The 15653-nt window shown below is 29.7% G+C and overlaps 1 non-coding gene across 1 annotated transcript; it reads left to right on the top strand.

The window, feature by feature from the left end:
• The first annotated feature begins 6664 nt into the window (after positions 1–6664).
• TRNAI-AAU (transfer RNA isoleucine (anticodon AAU)) lies at positions 6665–6738 on the top strand. The gene has a single exon. It is a non-coding gene; the product is annotated as a tRNA-Ile (tRNA).
• The last annotated feature ends 8915 nt before the right edge of the window (positions 6739–15653 follow it).

Genomic DNA, 15653 nt, shown 5'->3' on the forward strand with positions numbered 1-15653 from the left:
TGGATGTTGGCAGTAGCCAGTCGTTCTTAACCTTTTTAGTGGTCAGCACCCCTTTGAATCTGAAAATAAGCTCTTGCACTCCCTTAAAAAATGTGCGTATATTTTTTATTTAAGAAAAAACATTTATTGCATAAACATATGCCATGTTTATTTACAATATATATTACTATATAACATAAAAAGCAATATTTAAATTTTAATGGCTAGGTTGTTGTTTATTCATAATAATTTTATTAAAACGAGGCTCATTTTTTGAAAGAGCCACACGTAAATAATCAGATGCATTTAAGCGATTTCTGGCTTTTGTTTTGATGTGCAAAGTGCTGAAAATCCCATTTCACAATGGTAGGTGGTGGCAAATGGTAAGTAAGTGTCTCTAGTGCTGCTTTTGCCAGTTGTGGATAAGCTTCTAACTGTTTACACCAGAACTATTCTAAGTCTAGTTTTTCAAATTCCATTTCCAAATTCGCATTAGCTATTTTTTTTTAAATTTTTGAAATTTCTCTCGCACCCCTGGAAATGCTCTCTCGGACCCCTGAGGGTGCACGCATTCCAGGTTAAGAACCACTGCTCTAAAAGTAGAATACAAACATTTGAAAACCTACAAACAATTTAAAGATGCTATCAAAACTTTGAATTATGTTTAATTTTGTATGTTGATTGTTTTATTTTTATTTTTGTTTTTTCCTTTTGTATTTTGTTTAGATACTTCGAAAAGACTTATGGCCACAGTGTCGTAAATAAATAAATGAATAAATAAATAATATAAAATGAATACAGTATATTGTTATTAGGAGTTTTCTAAATTTTTATATTTACAAAAACGTGTTTTGATAAATAATCATATAATATTGATCACTAACATTTAGCCATCAAACCGTTAATTTACGTATTTAGAAAGGAAATTTTGGGTTGGCCGCGTGCTCGCTTATGGTCCAAACATGCTGATGTCAACCCCTTTTTACTGGGTTTAAAATTTATTAAACCTGAACATCCGCCCTTTTCCTTATTTCAATCACCCTTATTAACCCTAAACCTTTTGCCTGATCTATACCAAATTTTTTATACTTATACTTTGGGACTTCAAGGAAAATATAGATTTTCGTTAAATATGAACGACCCTCTCTCTTTCCGATTTGTTCTCCACGACATTTCGTGATAAACATAACAACTGTAGGATAAAATAACCAAACTTATAGTTTTCGTTTTAACGTTTATCCTCCTTACTTTCTAACCGGGCATTGCCGCACATATCTGCTAGTTGACTAATAAAAGCAAATAATTATGAACTCTAATAAAAGCATAAACTTTTAAAATTCTTTATAAATTTAAAATACTCAAAACTAATTTTCTTATTTCTTAAAAATCGTGAAACATTGTTAATTAGTTTTATGTTTAAATCCAGATAAAGAGTTCGCTGTTCCGTTTAAAGTTGTATTCATAAAAGAATGTACTTTTATGAATTCCGTTGGTACTTCCGGAACTGTAACTGTCTCGTTGTAGAACTGTTTCTAGTACTTTCGAGTCCGAAGCGGTTCCGACCAAAACTACCCATCTGTAATTCTGGAACGTTCGAAATTAGAATCATTCGAAGTAAAAGGTACCACTGCATATTTGTCCTTTATTGAATACAATCGGGGGCGGATGTAGGTTTTTCGGGGCTTAGGGCTTATTGAAGTCCAATGGGACTCCATTTTTTGTTAGATTAAGAATCTTTAAATTGGGGTATAAAATACATTTTTAATAACATTAAAATCAGAGTTGAAATACAGGGTGTTTATAATTAAAGTTTCACTTTGAAACGGCCATAAAATGAAAACTACTGGACAGAATGTTATCAAAATTGGTAATAGTGTACAGGATGTCATGGGATTTTATTTCCCGCGAAAAAATAGTTCAAAAACTCACCACCAGCGGGAAATGGCGTTGTATGCAATATTGTTAAACGAAATAAGACATGAAGACATCGGTTGAAAATGTTTTTAATCGTTTCTAAAACGTGTTACAAAGCATGTTCAATGTGGTGTCCACGATTTTCTGAAAGCAAGTTAAATCGCATTACTGTGTTCTCAACAGTAGCTCTTAGCATATCAGGAGGAATGTTATGGACATGTTGGTGTATTGCATTTTTCAATTCCGCCAAATTGTTCGTTTTCATTTTCAACCGATGTCTTCATGTCTTATTTCGTTTAACAATATTGCATACAGCGCTATACCCCACTGGTGGCGAGTTTTTAAACTATTTTTTCGCGGGAAATAAAATTCCATGAAGTCCTGTACACTATTATCAAGATTGATAACACTCTGTACAGTAGTTTTCATTTTATGGCCATTTCAAAGTGGAACTTTAATTATAAACACCCTGTATATTTATTTACTAGCAGATAAGCCCGATGTTGCTCGGGCAAAAAGTAACGATAGCGAAGATTAAGATTATTACAGCCTTAATCCTTTCCCTCTCCCCCTAGGGGAAATTTTGAAAAATCCCTTCTTAGTGTACATTCTCGTGACGTACCCTATTAAAACGCAATCAAAACCGCAAAAAACCGCATCTAAAATAGTATAATAGAAGCCGAGTTATTCACGGTAAGCCCTTGAATTCTGTCCCTCTCCCCCGAGTGGGGGGGAATTTCGTGTGACATCTATATAATAGTAGATATATAAAAGCATGCGCGTATTCGAATGCAACATTGTGTCAAAATTTCAAAGCAATTGGTGAAAAACTTTCGGCGATTTAAGATTTTGAACAAACGAACATTTACATTTTTATTTATATAAATGAAATAGATGAAATGATGTTGAATGACAAACTTTATATCTTATATAAAAAACATAAGAAATAGAATATTAAAAATTTATGATGATAATTCAATTTTTGTGGGTCCTTGACACTTGGGGACCCAGGGCTTAAGCCCTATTAGTCCCTATGTAGATCCTCCCCTAGATACAACGAGCTAGAATAAATTACATAGAGTGACTGTAGAGACACTATGTATAAATATTTAAATTAATAACGTTGGTGCACATCTCTTTGTTTGTTTAAATTGGGCTCAATTTGAAAAAATTCTAGACCTATAAATTCCCACTGTCGTCCGTCCGTTTGTATGTTCTTCCTTAATCTCGAGAATATTGTTTGATACATGAAAATCAAGACCAAACAGAGAAAGCTTAGGGCCGGGATGTCCCGATTAACTATACAGAATTCAAAAAGTTCTCCCCCAAAAGGAGTTAGATAATGACTGTCAAGAGTCTGTTGATTTATATTTAAAATTCTTCAACGGTTAAAATTTAAATGTAATGTTCTATTTGTGTGGAACAGTTTCTGAAAACGGTTTTAAGAAACCTGATCATGACCTATAGGAGTAGATTGAAAATGTTAGTAATTAAACATTTTCTCTCAGCAAATGCATAGGTATGGTCGTAAATTTGTAATTTATTCTCTCCTGAGCATGTCCGAACTGAAGTAACTACATTTGAAGAGGACGAACCCGAGTTCTCAAGCAGTGACATCAGCCTCTTCATGTATGCACCCGTGTGGACATGTGATGTGGACAGATTAACAGTTACTAAGTTCTACTGGCAGGTCTTTCAAGTTTGAAAATTTACATAGGTACTGTACATGGTAATACAGTACAATCACAAATCTAACAACGTAACGTACGACAATCACAAATCTAACAATGTAATGTATGAAAATTGAAAAGAAAGAGAGATTATAAAGACAGAATAAAAGGAAAACGGAAATACCCGGGTTTTACTCTGGATGCTCCGTGATACTGGGCGGAACTACTGTTGTCTCTGATCATCTACTCCTATCGTCGATGCTTTTCTTGGCTGTTTCTTTTTACTTTTAATAGATCTCTCCGGTTTATTTCATCGATAATCCACTTTCCTCAATATCATCGGTGTCGAATCCTTCCGATAAAATTGACAGTCCAGCAGAAAATTTTTGGCCTCCTTTAACGGACCGGAGACTTCTTCTCCTCGACCTCCCACGTCGAGTTTCATTTCCTAATTTCCACTGTTCCGATTCAGAGCCCGTTCTCCTCAACCTTCCTCGTCGAGAGCCGAGATCCTTTCTCACCGTTTCTTTTTCTTTTTATTACTTTGTTTTTTACAACGTTGTTTTTCGTGTCAGAAGCATCACTCCTCACCAGATAGTAAATCAATTAAGAGGGAAGTTCTTTTTCTTAGTCAACAGGAAAGGGAGAGAAACAAAAGAAACCTTAAGCCTAACTTAAATTTATAGAATTATTAATTAAAAATACAGTAATATGGCCAACGGCAACAAATGGATATCCGAATTAATCCCAGTTGATGCTTATCTTCCGAAATTTTTAAATTATATTTTCAGGTTTTTGGGGCTTTAGTACTTGCTTATCTTTGACATTCTACTTAAAATTACGTCGAAACTAAATAAATACAGTAAGACTACGCTTAACGCTGCCTCGATTAACGCTGATTCAATATAACGCGGACTGCTCAAAGCGTAAAAAAGGCTCAAAATTTACACTGTTTCAAATTATCGTAGCATTTCATCGATTATTCCCAACACAAACCAATCAGCAAAACGTGGCATTTCGTCGTAGCGCTGTACTTTCCTTAAATCTATGTTTGTTTGGTGCAATTTTGGAAAAAATATAACATCATGGATGCCATAGGCAATATCGACTTCGCTTGGCAAGAGTTAACTGATAAATGCATGAACGAGAGTGTGGAAGAAGTTATGGCTGAAGGTATCCAAGAATTCTCAACGAGAAGAGCCCAATTGATACAGCAGGACTAGGAGATGTAGACGAGTAGGATATTGAGGAGTTACTGCAGGTTTCTGGTGAGAACCTTACTAACGACGACCTTAATGTTATAACTTATACAATATCCAAAACTGGGGTGAGGAATCGAGCGAATACAGAACAAAAGAACGCGATCGCGACAAATAAGAAAAGACGGACTTGTAATCTCACGACTAGCTTACACTAAATTATAAATTAAAAAGGAAAGGAAGAATAGCAAAACGTTTTAGTATGATAGAGGAGGTTATAAGGAATACTCGGGTTCTGTTTGGTATTGATTGGCTTTTCTGGTGGGGAACCACTCAAATCGTTTCTCGCTGATCTTTTTCGAATCTCTTCGAAGATTCTCCTTATACAAGGGACGTTGTCTCTCTCTCTTTACGTTAGCGGGTTGCTTTCTCTTTCTGTAGGCCAACTTCGTCACCCTTTGTCCTTCTAGACGACGAGCAGGAGCGTAACTTTCGCACGTCTACCTTCACCGAGAGTCCGATTCAAGAATGAACCTTCTTATCGTTCTAGTAGCCTCAGGAACTTCACTTCCCATTGTTAACGTGGGTCGTGGAAAGGGTTACCCCACCCACACGAAGGAATGTTAATAGAAAATTCAAGAAAGCAAAAGAAAAAATAAAGAAAGAAAACTTAAAACTAAACTTATATATACATTAATATGACGTATTGCCACACCACCTCCCAAAAAATTCTCGTAGTTTTTCGATCCGTCCGGATTCCATCCCTGGTTTAAGAACAATAGGTGGTTAACCTAACCGTTCGGCCATCGGGTCATTGAGCATATTGTGTGAAAATCAACTTTCCAACAAAATGAAAACAGGAAAAAATATTACAAAACTTTAATTAGTAAGCACTACTTTGAGTTCATAAAAGATTAATACATTGCGCATAGAGAAAAATAAAATAAGCCTCGAAACAAATTAGAAAATAGGCATTAAAATATTCAAGAAATGGAAATCTATTGAATGAAAGATCAGATATGAAACTGACTTAAATTTGATAAGTAAAAAAAAAGCAACACAATCCTTGAGCGATCTTTCGAGTGGAGGATCTTTAATTTAGCGAATGTAGCTTATGTTTAAACTATAAATATATGTTTTATGATATAAATACCAGTGTCACAAACCTTATCTTAATTTGCGGTTCATATTAATAGCAATTTATCACTATAAATAAGATACCATTTTCATTTGGTTTTTCTTATCTTAAAATATAATTTAATTTCATTTATAGTATGAATATAAAATATTAATAATTTTTTTGTTTCTTAAACACAATTTAGTGTAATTAATCAACAAATATTTTTATTTGAAAAAAAATTACGAAAAGTTTTAGAAATTTTTCAGATTTTAATACAACGCAATAATGAATAGTATTGTTGAATTTTATTGTTCGAATTCCATTGTTGAAATCCTACGATTCAGAAGTCGAAAAACAATCGAGGTAAGATTTCGGTGAGTTCGCTAGCGGGATGTTTGGTGTTTAGCGCAGTCACCTCAGGAGAAAGCGCCGAGTATACCCAGCCAAACATCGATGTTCAGATGTGTCCGTGACACACGCTTGCCGTCTGAATATCCCGCAGCAATGCTATCGTTTCGGGCACTTTCGCTGGCGATTATTTATTGTCATTGCGTTGTAGCGAGGTATTAAATGTCACCCAAGTGGAGAGTAATGGAAGAGGGATTTCGGTTACGATAGCATTGTTGAAATCAGCTCATTTCGGAAATTGAGTAGCATAAAACTTTCGTGGAAATACCAATTCAAAGTAGATTGTTCGGTTATCAGTTTTCGTGGTTGCATGTATCGTAACGGAATGTCGATCTTGCTTCCAGAATATTTTTGATGAATCGCCTGGCATTTTCTGCTCGTTAGCTCAGTCGGTTAGAAAGTCGTGCTAATAACGCGAAGGCCGTGGGTTCGACCCCCACACGAGCCAGTCGTTTTATTTTGCAGATTCCGAACGTCGTAAACAGAATTCACTACAGACTTTGTTTCTTATTTTATTTTTACATCTCAACGTAACGATAAATCCCTCATCAGTTGAACTGGAGGCTATTTATTTAAACACGCACCAACGCAGTGCAGTCTTCAGAACAGGTGTTTCGGTCAATGCGTACGACTTTCGCAGTAAACCAGAGTTTTGTTTCGTCGTAGCCGTTCGCACGTCAACGACTCCTTTATTCATAACGGAAGCGGACAACGACGCAGCTGGGAGAGTTTCGTTGAGAACTCGAAACGGAGGTTACGAATATTTTTCGACGGACAGCAACAGATCGACTAGCGCAAAGTGAAGAGATAATATTTCAGTTGTGGTGTTTTAATTAATTTCAATGAGATTTTAATAATACTTTTTTTTAAGATATGTTCTTTATTTTATGTATTTGTAGTGTAGTGGTTCTTAACCTTTTTATACTCAAGGCCCACCAAATATAATTTTTTTGTGACCCCCATTATTTTAATAATAATTTATATTTGTTAAATTATCTATAATAAATTGATTTTTTATTATTGCTGTTTTTTTAATATAATAAATGTAAATCATATCTTTATTATTTCATTATCTATTTAAATAACATTCAAGTCTCACAATTAAACATGAAAACTAATTTTTAACAAAAAATAAAAAACATGTCGGTAAATTGATCCAAAGTCGATGCTAAAACTAAACTAATACATCCACAACTTGTGGGTGAGCACTAAGAGATCATTTTTTAGCAAGCACATTATGGACTTGACCAGGCTCTCAGTGGAGGCAACAGGATGATGATGGACTGGGCTCAACATATTCAGGACAGACCATCCCAAAAAATTCCTGGGATTAATAGTTTCTTAGAATTACTTTGGAATAGAAACGCGGTGTAAGTAGCATATTTGTATTTATTTCTTCTATACTAACAAAGTTGTATGTAGGAAGAAATAAAAAAAATAAATAAAAAAAACTAAATAGGAAAACTTTATCTTTCTTATTTCACTTTTCAATACGATATTCAGTTATACATCAATTTTCTTTTTATTATATTCTGAAGGAAATTTTGCATAATTTGGCGGCCCACCGGCAAACTTCTTATGGACCTCAAGGGTGCCGCGGCCTCCCTGTTAAGAATCACTGTCTTACTCCATTCGATAAAAGTTTGTCGATTTTTTCTGATCTTAATATACTTTTCAGTGATCTAAAACAGATACAGAAAACCAAATGTAACAATAAGGACAATAATTACGAAGTTGATTTTGTTTTTGGGCATACAATATAAAACTTAAAATTATTTTACTGAAAATCGTTATTTTTTAAATATTTACTCGTTAGTTATATAATGATTCAATAATTAAAACTTATCACATAAGTGAAAATTAAATAAATTATATACAATAATTTGATACGTTTCTTTACACAGCAGCCAGTCCTTTCAGTAATGAGAACATTTTTTTAATGCCTATAGTGAGACACTTTGATACTTTTTAAAACTCTTTCCTTCCTCTGGGTAATACGGCTTTCTACTTGTGGTCAGGGCTTTTTTTCAGGTGAGCCCGACATATCTGGGATGAGCTGCCTATAAAAAATTTCAAGGATTTCTCATTAGGACTCTGAGGAACCCAGAACCAGTCCAACTAATGCTTTAACCACTTCTGCATCCAGCTCTCATCATCTTGATATTGTAAATAGTTCAATAAAATGTAACTTTGATAGTTGGATGACCAAGGCTGAAGTTTTACAACCTGTGCAATCCTGTGGGAAACCATCCTAGTAGCATAAGTGATTGGCTTAATATTGGGTTCATTAATTATAGATTGAACAATATTGATGCTGGATGGTGGAGCAGTTAAGGTGGCAGCCCGGGGTCGAAAACCCCAGGAATTTTTTGGGATGGTCTGTACTGAATATGTTGAGCCCAGTCCATCATCATCCTGCTGCCTCCACTGAGAGCCTGGTCAAGTTCATAATGTGCTTGCTAAAAAAAGATCTCTTAGTGCCCACAGGGCAGTAAGGATTTTTAAAAAATCAGTGAATGATCAGTTAAGGTGAAGTTATAGTTCAGGAATATTTTGAATGGCTGTTATTTTTCCTTAATTAAGGAAATATACTTCAAGCATGCATACAAGTTATTGTTTTATGGAAAGATGATGCAATCTAAAAATATATAACTGTGTCTGAACGTAAAGCATAATCTTATGAAGACAGGAAAACCTAGTAAATGACCATCAACCAATCACCCCACAGGCAATCATTTACTGGTACAAAATGCCATCCATTACTCTTGTTCATTCACTGGTATGATTCAGCTGACATATTAAGCTTTGACATATTGGGATGCAATTTGAAAAAATTGTAGACCTACAAATTCCCACTGTCGTCAGTCTGTCCTACCTTAATCTCAAGAATGGTGTTAGATAGATGAAATTCAAGATCGGATATGGAAAGTTTAGGAGTAAGAGGCCCTGATTAAGTATATCCAGTCTAGTTCAGAAGTTATGTGAATTCAATTTAAAAAATGTTCCCCTGAATGGAGTTATATAGATGACCAGCATGATTCTGTTATGAGGAAAAATATGATGTACTGTACAAGAGCAAGAAACTAAAATTTGAGATGAAGGACATATATTTAAAGTTGAATAAATTAGAAATATCATTAAATACTGCAGCACAGCATTGTGACGATGTCACAATAAATAATTCCTCGCTAAACTTAAATTCCATGAATAACTATGCTAATTATTTAATGCTGGTCAAATAACCCAAACTATGATGCTTTTTGGTCGAAGTTTGAATCCAACATTTGATGCTTATTTCAAAAATTTCTCTTAATTAAAATCTTATGATGTCGATTATCATTTTCTTTAAAATAAATCCAAAAAACAAGATTAAAATTCATACATAAAAAAATGGGAAGGCGGTACTTTACTTCTGTTGTTACAAATGAAATTTAATTCACTTAATATCAGGATATAATAGACACATTGTATTACATTTAAAAATGGAATATAAATTTTAACTGCTGGTCTATAAATATTCAAGACCAGCAGCGCCGCTAGCTGTTTGAGCGCCTGTGTGCAATACCGATTATGCCGCCCCTGTTTAAATACGACTACCTACGCTAAGCTTGCCAGCAATACCAATTTGCCGCCCCCTGGATGTGCCGCCCGCGTGCGGTGCACGCCTTGCACGCCCGCTTACGGCGGGCCTGTTCAAGACAATGAAACAAACATTGACTCTATAAAAATAGTTTATTTTAACATTCTTCTTATATTAAAAGTAAATACAAAATAAAAAAAAACAGCATTTTTCTCACAAATTGAAAAATTTGCATGTCATGCATCTTTAATATGAGAATATTTACAATATCTATTAAAGATAAATAAAACATCTCTCTTGTACTATATTGATTAAAAACTCGAATTAAAACTTATAAATAATTAACAAATTTCTAATATTTTAAACTAACATTTTAAAATGCTAGAATGATCAAAAAATGATATAATAAAAATGTGCAAATATTATAGTAGGAATTCTTATGATAAAAAATTTACTCATGTATTTTAAATTATGCTGTCTACAGGCATGTATGTACAATTAAATATACAGTAAAATAATTACTAATAAACTTTGATATAAAGTTGTCCATTAATGTCATTATACTATACTACAATATTATCTATAACATTGAATTATGATTTAGAATGATTTAATACAATAAAAATTCTTGCTAATAGATACTTTTTTAATTTAAACAACATCTTTAATATAAAAGTTGAAAGGAAACTATAGTCATTACAATAATGCAAATTATTAGTAGACGTGGATTCACATTTTTTTTATTCTGAAGTCATTAATCATTTCAGGTTTAATAACATTAGATAAAAACCATTATATTCAAATAAACAAAATCGTTTCTTTAAGAAAAATTATTGGTTCCTGAATTAAGCATTTTGAAATAATAGTTAATACCAGAATAAATCTGAAATATCTTCAATTTATTTCTAATTATTTGAATAAATTAGGAAACAAAACTCAAACAGATCTTTGTTATTTTATCTTTGAAATTATCATAAAAAAGAAAAGCTTAAGTATTTTCAACCTTAAATATTTCACCACATGAGAAGTCTACTAGATGATGAAACAAAAGTTTACTTTTGAAGAATAAATTTGGTTACTCCATGAAATACCTATGCTTGTTATTGTCTTGCTACATTTCTCAACAAACATTTAAATCTTGAACATTTATTTATTACAGACTTAAAGGAAAATATTTAGAACTAATAAACAGTATCAACAAGTCTACATCTTGAAAGAAAACTTTATGGTTGATTACTCTGTATAATTAAATAATGATTTTCATGTTTTGTATGGATGTAATAAATAAAATTATGTATGCATATTTATTTTTAAATAAATAAATATAAAATTTTTAAAAAGATATTAATTTGTAATGTCAGTTTTAAAAAAATTTCTATCAATTAAACAAATAATTACACAGAGTTTAAAATACATTTAGTTTTAATGTCATTTTGAAGAAAAAGCATTATGACTAATGACAACAGAAGTGCAAGAGTTTTATTGAGTGATCCAATTGATAATTTTAAAATTTAAATAATATATAAATATTTTACACTAAATAAATACTATAAAAATATAATTATTTCAATATTTTATATAAACTTGTGTCTCTTCAAATATTATAAAAATTCTATTTTTAAATATTAGTAGATAGTTCAAAACAGAAAACAACATTTAAATGATAATTAGATGATATACAATTAATGGGCTTTAGGATATTATTTAAAAATGATATAAATTACCAATATTTAAATATTAATTTAAATACACAGAAACATCCAACAAGAAAGATGAGATATTAAGCCAAAGAATTCAGATTTTTTTGGCATTAGATATGAAATTGAAAAAGAATTGTTCTCAGCAAATTCATATTTTCTTTGCTTGCTAATAAGGTAAACTTCATTTCTATAAATCAAAAATGATTTTCTCTGTAGTAATTATTATGACCTTTAGAGACAAGATCATCATATTAACAAATACTTATTGAATATTCATGCCAAATAGTTAAAATATATTAAACTGATTCGTTTTTTAAATTAAAAATTTTAACCACAAAACAAAATATTAATCAAGTTTCTAAGATTCTTAGAAAAGTCACTAATTTAAAAATAAATATTTACACTAATTACATAAGTTGATGTTGTAATATGAGTAAAAATATAATTTTTTAAATTAAAATTTATTTTAAAATGATTATATTATTATATTGAAAATTCTATTCAAATTATCTCTAAATAATCAAAGCAGAAAATAAACTAATATACTTCTTATATTCAATATGATATATTGAATATATAATGAAAATTAAAAAAGTTTTAAATATATTTTATCAAATGTTTTAAAATCTATTACAATTGCATTTTTAATGCAAGTAACATACTTTATGCATATTGCAATTAAAATATAATAATTATACATACAATATCTTTTTCTTGATATTCAAACCAAAGATCATTATGGAACCAAGGGTAGCTTATGAAAAAGAATAATAAATAAATTATCACTTGGATTTATATTTAATCTCTTTTTAGTGAAGTCTCCTAAATCGTTGATTGAATTGATTTATATTCATTTTGAACATTAAAATATTCAAGAATTAATATTTTGTACATTAATTTAAACATTCAAATTACAATTTATTAAAAGAATACTATTTAAAATGTAATAAAAGTAACTATTTTTACCTATTTTACATTGCTACTTTTAGCTTTTTATTTCAATAATGAAGAGTTTTTAGTAAAATATATTGTTAGGATTTAAAGATTGTAAATAATAATACAATATATAATTATTTAATAAATGTGTATAATAAGTATATAATAATAAACATGAGAATTCTGTGATGAAGATAAAAGGGAATAACTACTTGGATCAATTTAACAAGAAGAAAAAAAAAACCAGTTTTTTGCAATATGTAATAAAATATAAAATGTGAATTTAATTGAATTAATGCTTTTCTTATTCCACAAGAAGGCATCTTCAGGTGTTTTTTCCCACATTGAAAACAAAATAATTTAAATGCTGATATGTACCAATAAAAATTAATATATTCTGTTGTCTTACAGAGAACAGTATTTTCCTTTATTTGATTTTGATAATTTGAAGTTTTTAATTTTTATTGTGTATCTGAATTTCAAGCACTTTACAAGCAAGTTTGTAAATTGTAATAAAGGTTATTTAAGCTAAAAGTATTGAACTCTTCAAATAGAAAGTAGTAACTAAATTTGAACATCAAGTTCACAAATCAAGTAATAATACTGGATTCCTTATTGGACTATAACTTTGTCAAGATGGCAACCTAACCACTTATTTTTAATTCAAATTATGTTAGATCTGTATATTTAATTAACAAAGTTATAGCGTGATAATGAATCCAGTTTTATCATTTAATTAGTAAGATAATAATTTTGGCTTGATTTCTTATATGATTATAACAAAACAAAGCTTCTTATTTTTGTTTTTTTTTCCAAAGAATAAAAAATATAAAAGAAAACAAAAGTATAGATCATGACAATTAATATGTTGTGTCTTTATTTTAATAGCTAACTTTGCTTAGCTATTAATTTAAATTTAGAAATATTCTAAATAAATTAAGATTTATTTATTTACAATATTTCTAAGTGCATTTTTTGTGAGATATTCTAAATATAATTCTAAAATATTTTTTATTAACATGATCTGATCTTTTGTATAAATTTAATTCATAAAAAAAGCATTTTTATTGATTTATATTAATGGTATATCTTTTATATTTTTCAAATTATTTGTTATTTTAGAAATATGTTCTAAAAAATGTATTCATTTATTAAAATAACTGATGAATTATTCTGATAATTCTTAGTTATAAATGAATATAATTATTATGATAAAAAATTTTTTGACATGTATCAAGTACTGTATCAGGTTTACTTAAGTATGAAAATATGGATAAAATTTATTTTTGATACATACTAGCTAAAATTTTATAGTTATAAGCTGTTTTATGAATACAATAGATATAGCGTATGTGCAGAAAAACAGCTTATATTTGTATTATACACAAATATTTGCAATTTTCTGATTTTATTCTGTGTAACATACCTATAAAACAATTTTTAATTGTGACTATTTTTGATCATCTACACAATACTTTAAAATCTTTTCATCAATTATAAACCAATAATTATTATTTTAGTTATATAATCTAAGCTTGATAACCAGACAATGTGGCTGAATAATACATTCACATTGTTTAAAGTCATTTATCAACTTTTGCCTACTCTTTTCATAATGAAATGGAACAATTTGTAGATATTAATTAACTAAAACAAGTTTTGTTATTGAAGAATATTTTAATTACAACAAAAACTTATTTTTATTGATTTTCATTTCAGACGATAAAATAATTTTTCATAAACTGAAAATAGAATTCTTCTAAATTTCCTAAATTTAATGTAGCTATTTAAAATTCTAAATGTCTTTTGTCATGTATTTAAATATCAAATAGTTTGTCACTATTAAATCTTATCAATAAAAATTATTATCAGCATTTTCTGACTGACTAATTAAAAGATTAATTTTCAAATATATTTCTATTTCACATATAAAAAATATTTTGTTTTAAATATAATCATAATGCAATATAATCAAATATAGTTTAAAATAAAGAAGTCATATTCTTTAAATTACATTACTAAGTGATACATATATTATGTGTAGATAACTCTATTGTATAATTTAACTATTATAAAAATTTTGAATTAATAAATCACAATAAGATTATGGAGTAAAATTTCGATTTTGGGTAAATATATTAAATCAACTATTGATTTATTTTAAAATTTGTAAATAATTTACAGTTATATTTAAAAATTATAATCTTTATTCAAAAAATAAATTATGAAATATATAAAATTGTATTATACAGTAGACTCCATTTTTATGATCTAATTGATTGGCTTCTGTAAAAACCATCATTAAATGAGCTATGATAAATTGAACTCTGATTTCTTAGTCTCAGTGTCAAGTTTGGCTCCTGGAATCCAATATTAACTACATATCACATTGAGATAGCTAATAAAAAAATGGTAGATTTTAAATAAGACACTTCATAAATCACAACAAGAAATTTATATTACTTGTAAAATCAAATCATAGAGGTATACTGTAATCATAATGCAAAAAAAAAAAAAAAAAAAAATATATATATATATATATATATATACAGTAGAGGGTCGTTTATCCGAAAGCCAGTCAACCGAAACGTCAGTTAACTGAAAGCTTTCCAGTCAGACTGTGTCATGCCGAATCGAACGTTTTTGATACTAGATTAACTTCTAAAGTATAATTTTTATGTTTTTATATTTTTCAATATATTTACTTTGTTTGTACAAAATAAAGAAATAATTTTTAACAATACAATAGCCTTGATTATTATTATAAAAATTTTCGTTAGGCTTAAAATCGACGAAAATTCAACACAAAGCAACACGCAACGGAGAAAAATTCAACATGAAGCAATATGCAACAGAGAAAAATTTCAACATCGGATAGGTTAATACATTTTTTCATACATAATCGGTTATCCAAACAACCCTAGTCCCCAATTGATTTGGATAAACGACACTCTACTGTATATATATATCTACATATATTAGAAACAAATTATATATATATATATTGATATTTTACTAGTTTTGTTAGTTTTTGTAGACTATGAAAACGTATGATCATACTAAGCATTTTCTTAACATTTATATTCATCTACCATTCATGGTTATATACAGCACCTGCTGGGGGCGACTCCTATGCCTATGTACTCC

Source organism: Centruroides vittatus, unplaced genomic scaffold, assembly GCF_030686945.1.
Source record: "Centruroides vittatus isolate TY-2023 unplaced genomic scaffold, ASM3068694v2 contig_1154, whole genome shotgun sequence".
NCBI lineage: Eukaryota > Metazoa > Arthropoda > Arachnida > Scorpiones > Buthidae > Centruroides > Centruroides vittatus.